Below are 12,199 nucleotides of genomic sequence, written 5' to 3'. Positions count from 1 at the left end.
AAATTACATAACTGCTGGACCGTTTAAAGCTTCCAACCCATTACAAAGGGCTGAGCCATAATTCTTCATCGTCATCAGTCGTCGCGTCAACAAAGTGCACATAATGCCCACAGACGTGTAGCTGGGGCCTCGAGTCTCCCCCAGAATGACAAATAATGGCTTAGTAGGTGCTTCCCAACTTCACAAAAATTGTGATTTATGGCGTAGTGGGTACCTTTCTAGTGTACTTGTATTGTAGCCCCAAGAGAGCTTACAATGGGCTCTAGAAACGCTGCTCTTCCAGCTTTCGCTGTGACTGCACACTGTAAAAAGAGACCGTTATTTTTACGCCCAATATTGCGTAAAAAAGGCGGTGTCGCCATCGTAAACGTAAACTACGGTATTCTCACCGTATACCATGCCGCGCGCATGCGCATTGACTTTTAGGAGAGAAGAAAGGAAAGAGTAAAGAGGAGGAGCGGCGTCATGCGCTCGCCTTTCGTCCCCCGCCGCTCATGCACGCGCGTGGACGCTGCGACGACTGCTTGGCGCGCCGACGCACCTTGTGTTACGGTACTCGCGAGAAACCGGGCATGCGCAGAGCGGCGTAGATACGGCAAGGAACAGCCGGCTCGGCGCCCGATTCGTCACCATTCTCGCCATTTTCGAAGGCTCTGCTATCGGCGCTGGTTTGGAATCCGTTGGGCCACGTATTGTACTCCCGCTGCAGGTACGTCGCAATCTTTTCTCAAAACTTAATCGCGCAGTGATGCATGCGAATGATGTGTGTGCTCTCGAAGTATCAGAAAGCCATTTGACTTCACTGGCTGGATTTTGTGCACTTGCTCTCATGACTTTCTTGAATAGACGTCTTGCTTTGTGTTTGCACCGCATGCACTGCTGTATACTTCGCCTTGCATGGGTACGCGCCGACTTAGTGCGCGATTATTTTCCTTGTATGTGCCAGTGCAAGAAAGCATGAATATGAACCTTCGATAGTTAAGGGGCTGATATACTCCAGCGTAACGTCGACGCGCGCGCACGCTCTGCACAGCGACGCTACGCTAACAAACGCGCAACACTTTATAGTCCGAAGCGCGGCGCTACCGACGCGTCCGGCGTCCGTCAGCGCGCCCCGGCTGCAGCCGGCGCGAGATGTGACATGCTGCATTCCGCGCCGGCGACGTTACCCAGACTGCACTCCGTCTGCGTCTCTTCGTGAAGAAGGGACGCCGAGTGCACTAAAATGCGCATGCGTCAAGGCGGCGTACTGCGTCGCGGAAGTGTGCTCTGTTTTCGCGTCAACGTAACGTGACGAACCTGACGTCGCCAACTCCCGCAGCCGCGGGCTGACGCGAACGCACGTCGGAGTATAACAGAGCCTTTACAGTTATAAGGTGGCCACACACAGCACGCCGTCAATATTCGCTACATTCAACAGGTATGTAGTTATTGTGAACGGCGTGTTGCGTGCCAGCAATGTAAGGTGTTTTGAAGTTCCCACATATGCGCACTTTTGGTAGGCTGCAGTTTCGTCGAGTTCGCGCTCTTTCCATCACGAAAAACAGAATGAAACGGTGATAGTTGCGGAAGCATTTTTTTTTCTTCGTTGAAGTGCTGTAATATTTGTTGCCTCATGCTGTATAGTTATGTTTAATAGCTTTTTCTGGAGCAGCAGCTGAAGGAGGTTTGAGTTTCCACGTGTGCGCGTTTTGCTGCGCTACGGCTTCGAGTTCTGAACTGAACTGTCTTGGTTCGCGTTGACTTTCCGAGGCTGCCGTGAAAGAGAGGTCAAATGGTATCTTTCGCTTAGTACATATTCTGTTAACTGCGACATTAGCGTCGTTTTTGAGGCACCCTTGACGCAGTTACGTTCTTTGCCTTTGGATTCGTGTTAGCGTGCGTCGGCTCATCGGAGTAGTGCAGTTTCCACGTGCACGAACGGGATTTCTCTGCCGCCGACTGCTTCAATTGCGAGAGCACCGACTAAAAAAACTGCTGCAATATGCGTTGCAGAAAGGACGCGATTTCGACGGGCGAATGTCGTGCCTTGGTGGAGCGAGAGCAGCGCCTGCGAGACAGAGGCCAGCGGGACGCACGCGTTTGCGGCTCAGACTACGAACCTCTACCTCCCGCGTTGCTGAAGTGCAGTGTGTGTTATGTATGCATGAGCACAGGCGTCGGCTACCCATTACTAGAAAGCGCAGACCGTGCCGTTTCTCTCCTTAATTGACGACGCTTTGAAGAAGTGCATACCGGGTACCAATGTTGATTATGAGCTTGTTGATATCATCCTACGCGGGATTCACGATTCGCTGTGTCCAAATATATGTTCGCACCGTCAGGTACCACATTACATGTATTGCGCCTTCAATGTACGCTTTTTAATGTGACAGCTCGCAGGGCGATTTTTCCGAACTGCATGCCCGTATGCCTAACTGTTGGATGCTTGTCGATTGGATGAGATGTTTGTTGAAGTCATGCAGAGCAAATAAAATGCTTGCAACTGTAAGCTGTGACTTGAATAATTCATTTATTTTGTACTTAACCTAGATTATCAAAATACATTTGTATTTCAGCACTGGATGGTTGTATAATTGCAAAATGTGACCTCCTCTGTTAGCACACTAAGCAGAGGAATACAGGTTGCGTTTCTTCAAAGTTCCAAAATGTGACGAAAATTCTTGAAATAAAAACTAATCATACTTGAAGCCACTTAGCATCATTTTGTTGCAGTTGCATCAGCATATGATGCAGGAGCTGTGTCAGTACGCCCAATTCATTAGCACTAGTCTCATTTTTTTTTCTGACATTTAGTTGCGCAATACATGCTGAAATGAAAACTGGAAGTACTTGAACTATTAAGAATGCCATTTCATTGTCAGTGCTCTTAACCCTAGATGGTGACCTGTGGAACCCAGAGGAGTACCTTCTTGTTGATCGCCACGTGTTGGGAGCGGCTAGAGAACGTCACTACAGTATTCTGCATGTTATTCACCAGTTATTTTTCCTTTCACGTCTGTTATGCTGAAAGATTGTAGTCTACTTTGGAATTCGTTCAAAGGTGTGTAGTTAAATCATTCTGGAGGGCATTTTCATCTCCTTTTTGTAGAAAAAAAGCTGCTAACATAAGCATAGTTTCTTTATTGTGGTGTCAAGAGATCTGCAAAGATGGTGTCTCGTCCTTGCTGTTGTATCTGCAAGCATCCTACAGATTTTCTCTTGAAAACACCTCCCAATAGTAGCCTGCTGTACCTATGGTGATGGAACTTTAACGCCGCTCTAAGGACACATGGTCATTGTCAGTGAAAATCACCTATGTCTCTTTCTGACTTTGACGACGTTTGTCTGAACGCAAAATAGTGTTTACTGTGAGAATTGTTCAAAAACATTGTCCTGCTATTTGATTTAAACTCTCCGATTTGATTCAAACTTATTACTTATATGAGGGGATGGTTCCCGTGACATTTGTTTTGAAATAGGTGGCAGTAAAAGCCTGGCAACCGTCTGTGATCCACATTCACAATTATTGCAGTCCACCTGTGAGATGGCTGGTAATAGTGACGTTTCGACTAAACGTTTGTCTTTTCTAGCTTACAAAAACTCAATTTTTAGTAACAGAACAATCTCAGGGCGCATTAATTTGCCATTGAACGCCAACTTTCTGCCCTGAGTGCCTTTTTTAAGCTGCCAGATATAATCAGTGTTCCATAGTTAAAGCACCCAACTTCGGTACTTTCTCGTTCATCCTCGATGCTAATTCTCAGCGTGGGCTGAAACAAAAATGAGGTCTTTACATAGTCGCATAATCCAGATTCTCAGGGTTGTATTAGTGTATAAATATGTACTACGTGCCCTGAATGCTATCTCATAGGCTGTTGCAGTAAAGAGACGACTTTTTTTTAAATATTAATGATTATGCCTTTATTGAGGGGTGTCGGAGGTTTAACGTCCAAATGTGACGTCCTACCATCCTGTAGCACTTCTTCTGAAGGTCTTTTCATCCTCAAATTCAAGTTGGCAGATGGTGCGAGTGAGCGTGCGTGTAACTAGTCAGCGAAGTGGCAAGAGTATAATGCTGCCGCGGATGACGAAGAATTTATTGGTGCAAAAGCAACCTTGGCCAAAGAGGACCATGGCTCATGATATGTTTCTGAACTCAATGTGACATAAAAGACCTATTTTCCAAGTGTTCCCAAATATACCGCAGATATGCCGAGCAGCAGGCCAAGGGAAGCTTGTACCCATTGCATCACTGGCGGACGCCCAGCCACACTGGGGATCGAACCTCGCACCATCCGCATGTGAGGCAGATGCTTAAATCACTAAGTCAGTGCTGCAGCATAAAATCAATACCAGTACAGTGAAACTTTGCTGCAGATTAGTGGTTAACATTTATGTTAGATTGGGTGATTTCTAAGAAGGAGAAATATCTGTATAAACAACATTTATGAATAGCCTTGAGACACCGAATTTCAACATTTAGGACCTGCATAACTTTTTAATATATTTTGGAAATTACTACAAATCTGGGTACAAGCTCATGAGCAGCTTCATTACTGCAATATTTAGCATTGTTTTTTCCTGCTTTTGCACAGGGCACTTTTGGTATTAACCCAGACCATGGAAGCAAGGCTGAGAAAGAAAGCAAGGAAAGAGAACCCAAAAATATTCAGTTTGACGAAAAAATCATGGATTCTGAATGGAATGTTTACGTGAGTAGCACAATTCCTGACTGCATTTTGTTGAGGTTGAAGTATTGAATACAACGGACCATAGCAGTTGTCCATACTACTACTACAGCAAATGAACTTCACATGTTCAAACTTCTGGCTAAAGTCTAGCTTTATAAGTGTACAAAAATAAAGCCAACAATCTAAACACAATTTTTGGGCAGCTTGGTTCGCTCTATGCCCGAGTAGCTTCCGCTGGAGATGCCACTTGTGCATTTTCAAGGAGTTCTGTATGGATGCACAATGTTGCAAATGCAGCCTTGCCTAAAACTATTTTGCTCGTCAATGTTGCTATGAAGACGCGTCCAGTCAAAGCGAGGGAAATGCTGGCTTAGAGGAACATAGAAACCGTGAGGGATAAACTAAGTAAGCCTGTGCCATTTTGTTCTCGGACATTCTCCTTATGGCTTTTATACTGTCAGATTACTGATGGGCGCATCGATTACTTTGTCATCTGGGTAGCTTCCCTAGCTTCATTAGTTTTTTACCTCTTACTGATAAATTTAATTTCACACAGTCTTGTTAGCGTCAGTTCACCTACTTCCATTTCATTACACGCATCAGAAGTTGACAGTAGTTGATGCGGAGTGACCTGAGAGCAGCTGCGTTACCTGTTTAGGAGGTAAAATGCTTTGTGGTCTATGCAATGTAAATAGGGGGTCATCGTTTTGCAACTAGACTGCAGATGAAGCATATGTCAAATATCTATTCTGACTGTGCCCCAAGCTAAGTTCTCCTTGAAAAAGTGTCTAGTATAGAGCGACTACCTATGCAATGGTATTCATTGTGTGCTTACAGGAGGCATCAGAGAAATGGAATTGGAGAGCCTTTTAAGTAAAAATTTGTAGTAAATTATTTAGCGATTGGAAATTTTGTGATGATAACGTTTTATTTTTTGAATCACGAGACAACTTCAGAGGATGATGGTGAAACAAAAAAAGTGAAGCACTAGGGTGGACCTAACAAGGAGTTGGAAGAAAACCTAATGTTCAACTGGTAAGGAACAGAACATCAGTTAACCATAAGTCGTGAAAGAATAAAACTGATAAATAAGTTCATTTGCTTGGCCATGGAGTTACCATTAACTCAAGCAATAAGAGGGAAACAATTGAGAAGCTAAGAATCGCGTGAAGTACACTTCGCTGGTACTCATAGTCGGGGCTTTCCAGTATCTGTCAGGACGAAAGCTTGCCACTACTCACCCATATAGGACAGGATAATAGATGAGGTTGAGATTAAATGAAAGATTAACATGAAAGGGCCGGAAGAGAACAGAATAAACTATGAAATAAATACTAGTAATGATGTTGTTGCTGAAACTAAATAGAATATATGAATGGGCAGTGCATCAAGTGTAAAAAAGAAACATATCGTCACTTTGGATGAAGCTGTGGATTTGAAGCAATAGCAAGTGTTGTAGTGGTGACAAAAAGTACATGGGAGGCTGAAATTAATAAATCTAGGGCGCTGAGTCTGGTGCAACTACTAGGTAAGGGCTAATAGAAGGAACGTTCGAGATGCCTTGTTCAGAGTAGACATGTTTAAGCTGATGACAGAAGTAAAGCACGGACTGATGTACTAAGACAACTGTCTCTTTATAACCGATTTCTTCTTTCATATAAAGGTGCCGTGAGAAGATCTATGTCTGAAATCACTCCACTATTTCAATGCTGCATTCTGCTGTGGCCGCTCATTATATGCTAACAGCCTGAGTACTCCAACTTAAACCTCCATAGCCTAAAAGTCACATCGTAGGTAGTGTTATATAGTCTCTCCACGAAGAGCAGTATATTGTATTGTCTTACGCTCTTTTCTTTTTTGCAGATTTTTGAACACCTAAAAATGTACAAGATAGATCAAACTGTTACAAAGAGATTATGATAAAGTTATTTATTGTGCCTGGAATGTACATATGCCAAATGCAGAATCCAGGTGTGTGGAGAACTTTAATAAATAGCAGTATTGCCCATTTCCACTGCATTGTCTTCCTGCACAGCATAGTTACACTTCCCATATTACAGCAGTGTCCCAATCCAAGCATGCAGTTTTTAGGCTTAGTCAGAGTGCCATACGTGGCTGCATAGTAGAAAAACAGCAGCGCTGCAACTGTGTTAATCAGGTCGAATGAATTTCACACCATGAAATAGCCTGGGCATTGAAGATCGAGAATATCTTTTGTGTGCATTACAAAACCCCTAAGTTGACAAATCTGCATGAGTTACGTTCCAGTAGTATGGGCAGACAGTTGCCTATGCGCAAAAGGAATGTTAGTCTTCATTTTGCACTGAAAACCTAGAAAACCAGCAAAATGTTGTTGTGCTCATTTCACAGGGCACGTCATATATTACGGCCTAGAGGTTAGAAAGTCAGAAAATGTTGGTATGCATGTTTCACAGTGCACTCCATATTATACAGTCTGCTACAACACGAGAAAATGTTGCTGCTGGGGTTTTACACGCCACCGTGTAACGAGGATTATACCGTGTAACCACCGTACATTTAACGGCTTAAAAACTAGATAACACGAAATTGGTGCAACGTAGATTTTACGGGCTGTGGTTATTTTTACTGGAAAAGTATTGTGGAATGAAAAAACAGTGGCCAGATTTTTCCTACACGATATCATTATATACACGGCATGCATGCCGTAAACTTGAAATACGGGTCGCAGTTTTTTTTTACGGTAAAAGTCTGGCAGCATCAGCTGCCAGTGCTTTCACCGTAAAAACTACGGTGAACTTTTTACAGTGTGTGCTGCGGTTTCAGCGCAGGCCTGGCGTCTTTTATAATTCTTCGGGTTTAACGTCCCGAAATCAAGATATTGCCTTTCTGGAGCTGGTTCAACTCGACACCAAGGAATGCCGTTTCGGCAACAAAGCCATCATAAGCGCATAGGAAACGCCCACAATATGATTATGAGGGACGTCGTAGCGGAGGGCTCCGGAAATTTTGACAACCTGAGGTTCTTCAACGTGAAGCCAAATCAAGTACACGGGCCTCAATCATTTTCGCCTCAACCGAAAATGCGGCCGCGGCGGCCGGGATTCGATCCCGCGACCTTCGGGTCAGCAGTCGAGCAAGGAAAGACAGGTGACAGCGGCATCATATTCTTGCAAAGCAAGGTAAGGGAAGAGTGAAACATCACGCTGGCTCGTACGCGTACTACGTAGCGCACTGTGGCACGGAGCAGTAAAGTACCATGCCGCCGATAACTATGAATGCAGTTTTCCACCTGGTGTGTTGATGTGACCACACACATGAAGTGAGATCAAAACAGCGCGGTTAAAAGGGGGAAACTACAGGAAATCGTGGTTAAAAGCAACACATTCAACCATCCGCCTTCCTTTGCCGATGCGGGGTGAGATCACGTGATCCAACCCTGCGCGTCACAGAGATTGCAGCGCTCGCGTCTCCAGTAGTGAGCCTCGAGGGATGGTCTTTGCCGCCGATGTAAGCAATCTTCTCATTTCTGCCAAAATAAAAAAAATCACAGCATGTCCACGAAGTGAATGATGACGAGTAAGCGAAGCTCGGGGGGATCATTAACCGTGAATCCCCCCGTACATTGTCCACTCAATCATGCAAAGACGTGACAACACATGTGTACATTATATACAAAGTTGTTTATTAATCACACTGTGTATATGGTGTTGAGATGTGGGCGGCGTTTTCCCTTCATTATGACCGCCTTATGATCGGTGAAATGTAAAGCCAGAGGTTCTCGCATGGGATCCAACCTGAAATTTGAGAAGACAGGGTCAATGCACGTCCCTCTGATCGAGCCTGAAGGAAGTGCGGAGCTGGGCAGCCTTCTTTGTTTCTCCTGCTTTCTTCCTCTCTATTTCTAGTTTTCTTCCTATTTTTCATTTTTTTCTCTGTATTTCTCGCTTGCTTCCTCTTCTTCAATTTTTATATATGGTTTTGCCTGCGTCCACTCATCATCATTCACTTCGTGGATATGCTGCGATTATGAAATTTTTCTCACTGGCATCATCATCAAGGCGCTCGAAGAACAAGAGGAAGAAAACTTCTCTTTGGCGCGAGCGCGAGAGCGAGCGCTTCGAGTACTAGCGGCTGTCTACGGCGCGGCGGGAGACAAGGCCCCAGCTAAAGGAGCTTCGCCCCTAAAATGCATTCATTACCTCCAAGGAGATGCGGACGACCTCGTCGAGAAGATGCCGTGGAACTGTGGTAGATGGTGATGATGATGATGATGATTTCCTTTATGAATGGCTCACACCCACTCTGGGGGATTGGCTAAGAAACGAATGAGATATAGATAAAAGTGGTCACGTATGAATTGTATGACTAATGACTTATAGAATAGTTAGAATGGGACGCAATCGAATTATGTTGATGATGATATGGCTTCCGAATATTGGCGTGTAGGTGGTGCAAGGAAACTTTACATGACGCTTTGGAGAAAGAATTCGGCAGATCCCACGCGTTGTGGGAATCGGTTTCATGCAAAGCAGTCGGCGACTAATTGTCTGTGCTGCACTTTTTGGCTTTGTGACATGCGTTACGAGGTGGATTGACATGTTTTTGCGAGTGTAGCAGTTGTGTACGCACTCTGGCGTTTAAACTTATGGTCTGAAGTAACGTCAGCGATCTTAGAGCACAGACGTCAGTATTATGGAAACATCTGTTGTTGTTGACGGAGCAGTCCTGGGTTCGATGCCCGTTGACGGAACTTTTTTTCTTTGCCATCTGATCGTGTATATTTTTTCGACGTCATTTCCGTGACGGAAATACGTCACTGAAGTCTTGGTGGACCCCGGCATAAAACACTTTCGTGTTAAAAAAAATATCTCACGAACGAAATATGATATTGAAAATCACTCGGTTTCAGATACTAGGGAACAACTAGAACATTTTAAGCGTAATTTTAATAACGTGCCACAAAGCGCCTACCTTCCCAGGCCATTTGAAGATTTTACCACACAGCCTATGAGAACTGCCTCAATTTAGACCCATTTTGGCCTCTTTCAATTTCCATTGCAAAGCTCAGAGAAGAGGTTGTGAAAACGACTCTCGGTTTTAGATTAGCTCTTTCAACTGACATGCTACTTTATTGGGTAGCTAAAGCCTTGTAACTTCTTCGGTCGTTTTTAAAGACGATAGTCTTTCTTGGGGAACTTAAACGCAGAAATTTTGGTCTGTCTGTCTGTCTGTCTTTCTGTTTGTCGGCACGTCCCTCGATTTAGCCACTCGGCCAAAGTTGAACCACTTGCCCAAGGGCCAGCCGTCTTGAACTGGTACGGCTGTTCATACTTGTGAACGTTGTCGATCAAAAAGTAAATATCATGAATATCTGAGGTGCAACATCACTAGGTAAGTATTAGGTGGCGTGTTCCTTTAATAGAAAATGCATACATACGTAATTTTAAGGACCCTAGTTTCTTAAGCTGCGCTGAAAATGCATAAGAATGGAAGCTTGAGCGAGTTGGTATGCGTTCATCTTTGTTGAAACAGCGCTCACTAGACGACGACGAAGTAAAAGAAGGCACAGGACAGGGGCTGCCTGTCCTGTGCCTTCTTTTACTTCGTCGTCGTCTAGTGAGCGCTGTTTCAACAAAGCTGAAAATGCGACTGCGCTGAAATTTGCCTTCCTCCGTGCCCTTCGCACGAGCTCATTGTTGTGTTTCGGTTTCGGTTCTGTATTGCACTGTACGAATGCCATGGGTTGGTGTTGAAAAACTTTAGTTTTGAGAAGGCCAAGAAGGTGAAAAAAAATATTTAAGAAATGAAAAAGCAGCGTTGTGGGCGGCCTTCAGGCTGCCGGTTGTGGGCGCCGCTCTGGCGTTCCTGTTTTACCCAGGCGACGTGTAAATAAAAGAGTGTGTGGAGAGTACTCGTTGAGTGCGGACGTTTCTCTGCTTCAGCGCTTCGCGCCAAACCGCGTTTTCGGGCTGGCTGGCGTCCCCGCCGGTCGCGTTGGTCACCGCCGGTCTTCGCCTGCTGCGGCGCCGGGACTACCAGCACGCAACACAGCACACATGTTTCCCGACGTATTGCCAGATGGCGTCCATATCTCACACAGCGCCTCTTCTATCGTCTTTACACGACATTTGCAGCGAAGCACGCAGATACGCGGCCAATTTTTTTCGGCTTTAATTCTTGTTGTTTCCAAAGCCCATACCTGCTCCTACATTTTATCGGGGTGTGTCGGAACAGCTCACGGTGCTGACAAAGTTTTTGAATGAAATGCTCAGGAGCGTGCGCGGGAGAGCGAGACGAAGAGGGTGCTTCCATGCCTCAATGAGTCGGCTTCGCCCCTGGTGCGGGCACCGCGCGCGCAACTTTAGCTTCTGTAGTGGGATCTGGTGGCAATTTCCTGAACTATGTCAATGTCCCCAATTCCTTACCATACGCGGACAGCATTTTTTCTGGATTTTAAGGCAATAGTGTTAATGATCCCGTTTCGCAGAAATTCCGGTGTCGGTGTCGGCGTCGTTGGTTGTGAGCGAAAAATCAGCGTTGTCCATGACCGAAAATCCAGAAAGATGCGAAATCCAGAACACTACATATGTACCCCCATGATACAGGCGTCATATCAGATTAACTTCGGCGGTTGCAGTGTTGGCCTCGCTTTTACAGCAGTCTAATAAACACTGCATTTGTATTCCTATGATTCAGCAAGCTATATTGAAGCACAGCTTGACCCCGGAGGAATACATTAACAAAAGTTACGTATGGTATTCACATGATTGCACCATAAAGTGCACTTAGTTTCGATAATATTGACGTATGTACTCTAACGTGAGGGCTGACGTTACGGGGCACCATAAGTTACCCTTTAAACGCCAGTGTTGTCGACGTGCCTGGTAAGCCAACGATGTGCACATAGCTACCTACACTTACAAAAACACGTCGATCCACCTCGTAACGCTTGGCTCAAAGCCATGAAGTACAGCATAGAAGTACTCGCTGACTGCTTCGCATGAACCCGATTCGCACAATGCGTGGGATCTGCCGATTTTTTTTAGATTGAGCTTTATAAACGACCTTAACCTCTTGATATTGGAAGCCGTTCGTTTTCGAAGAAATAAGGATCCCCTACATAAACAGGATGAGCAGTTGATTGGCCTCTTCATAAAAATAAAGAGATGACGAACTTGCTTAAGCCTTAATTCAGTAGCAGTGGCTACCGCAACGCGAGCATAACCTAATTCTAACCTGCTTGTTTCGAGCGCGCACAATTTAGGAACATAAAAGTTTAGTTGGGCAAAAAATAAAAGGTAAAGGAATATAAATAAATAAATAATAATACATGCCCTGCCTACACCACACAAACCACCTAGGGACAGAAAACTTACGGCAAGACACGGCTATTCTATGTTTGTAGAGTCGTTCTCGTGCTGTACCCAAACATGCTGTGTTTGTATAGACTTTACAGTGCTTGAATAAAAATTTGAGCAACGTTTCTGACGTTCTCCGGTGTATAGTACTGCTAACTCGCTCGATTATGCCGAAACATCAAGGAA

General features: G+C 44.8%; 1 long non-coding RNA gene across 3 annotated transcripts; it reads left to right on the top strand.

Annotated features, from left to right (window-relative positions):
- Positions 1-580: 580 nt before the first annotated feature.
- LOC119399339 (uncharacterized) lies at positions 581-6,698 on the top strand. 3 transcript variants are annotated; one of them, XR_007416716.1, is made up of 5 exons: positions 581-709; positions 2,880-3,043; positions 4,578-4,694; positions 5,630-5,708; positions 6,537-6,677. It is a non-coding gene; the product is annotated as an uncharacterized LOC119399339 (long non-coding RNA). The 3 variants fall into 3 exon arrangements; XR_007416715.1 differs by having other exon boundaries at positions 5,620-5,708; XR_005184801.2 differs by lacking the exon at positions 5,630-5,708 and having other exon boundaries at positions 582-709; positions 6,537-6,698.
- The last annotated feature ends 5,501 nt before the right edge of the window (positions 6,699-12,199 follow it).

The sequence above is a fragment of the Rhipicephalus sanguineus genome, chromosome 7 (genome assembly GCF_013339695.2).
Source record: "Rhipicephalus sanguineus isolate Rsan-2018 chromosome 7, BIME_Rsan_1.4, whole genome shotgun sequence".
Classification (NCBI taxonomy): Eukaryota; Metazoa; Arthropoda; class Arachnida; order Ixodida; family Ixodidae; genus Rhipicephalus; species Rhipicephalus sanguineus.
Note: the sequence above shows the minus strand (reverse complement) of the source record. Positions and strands in the feature narration are given on the sequence as shown.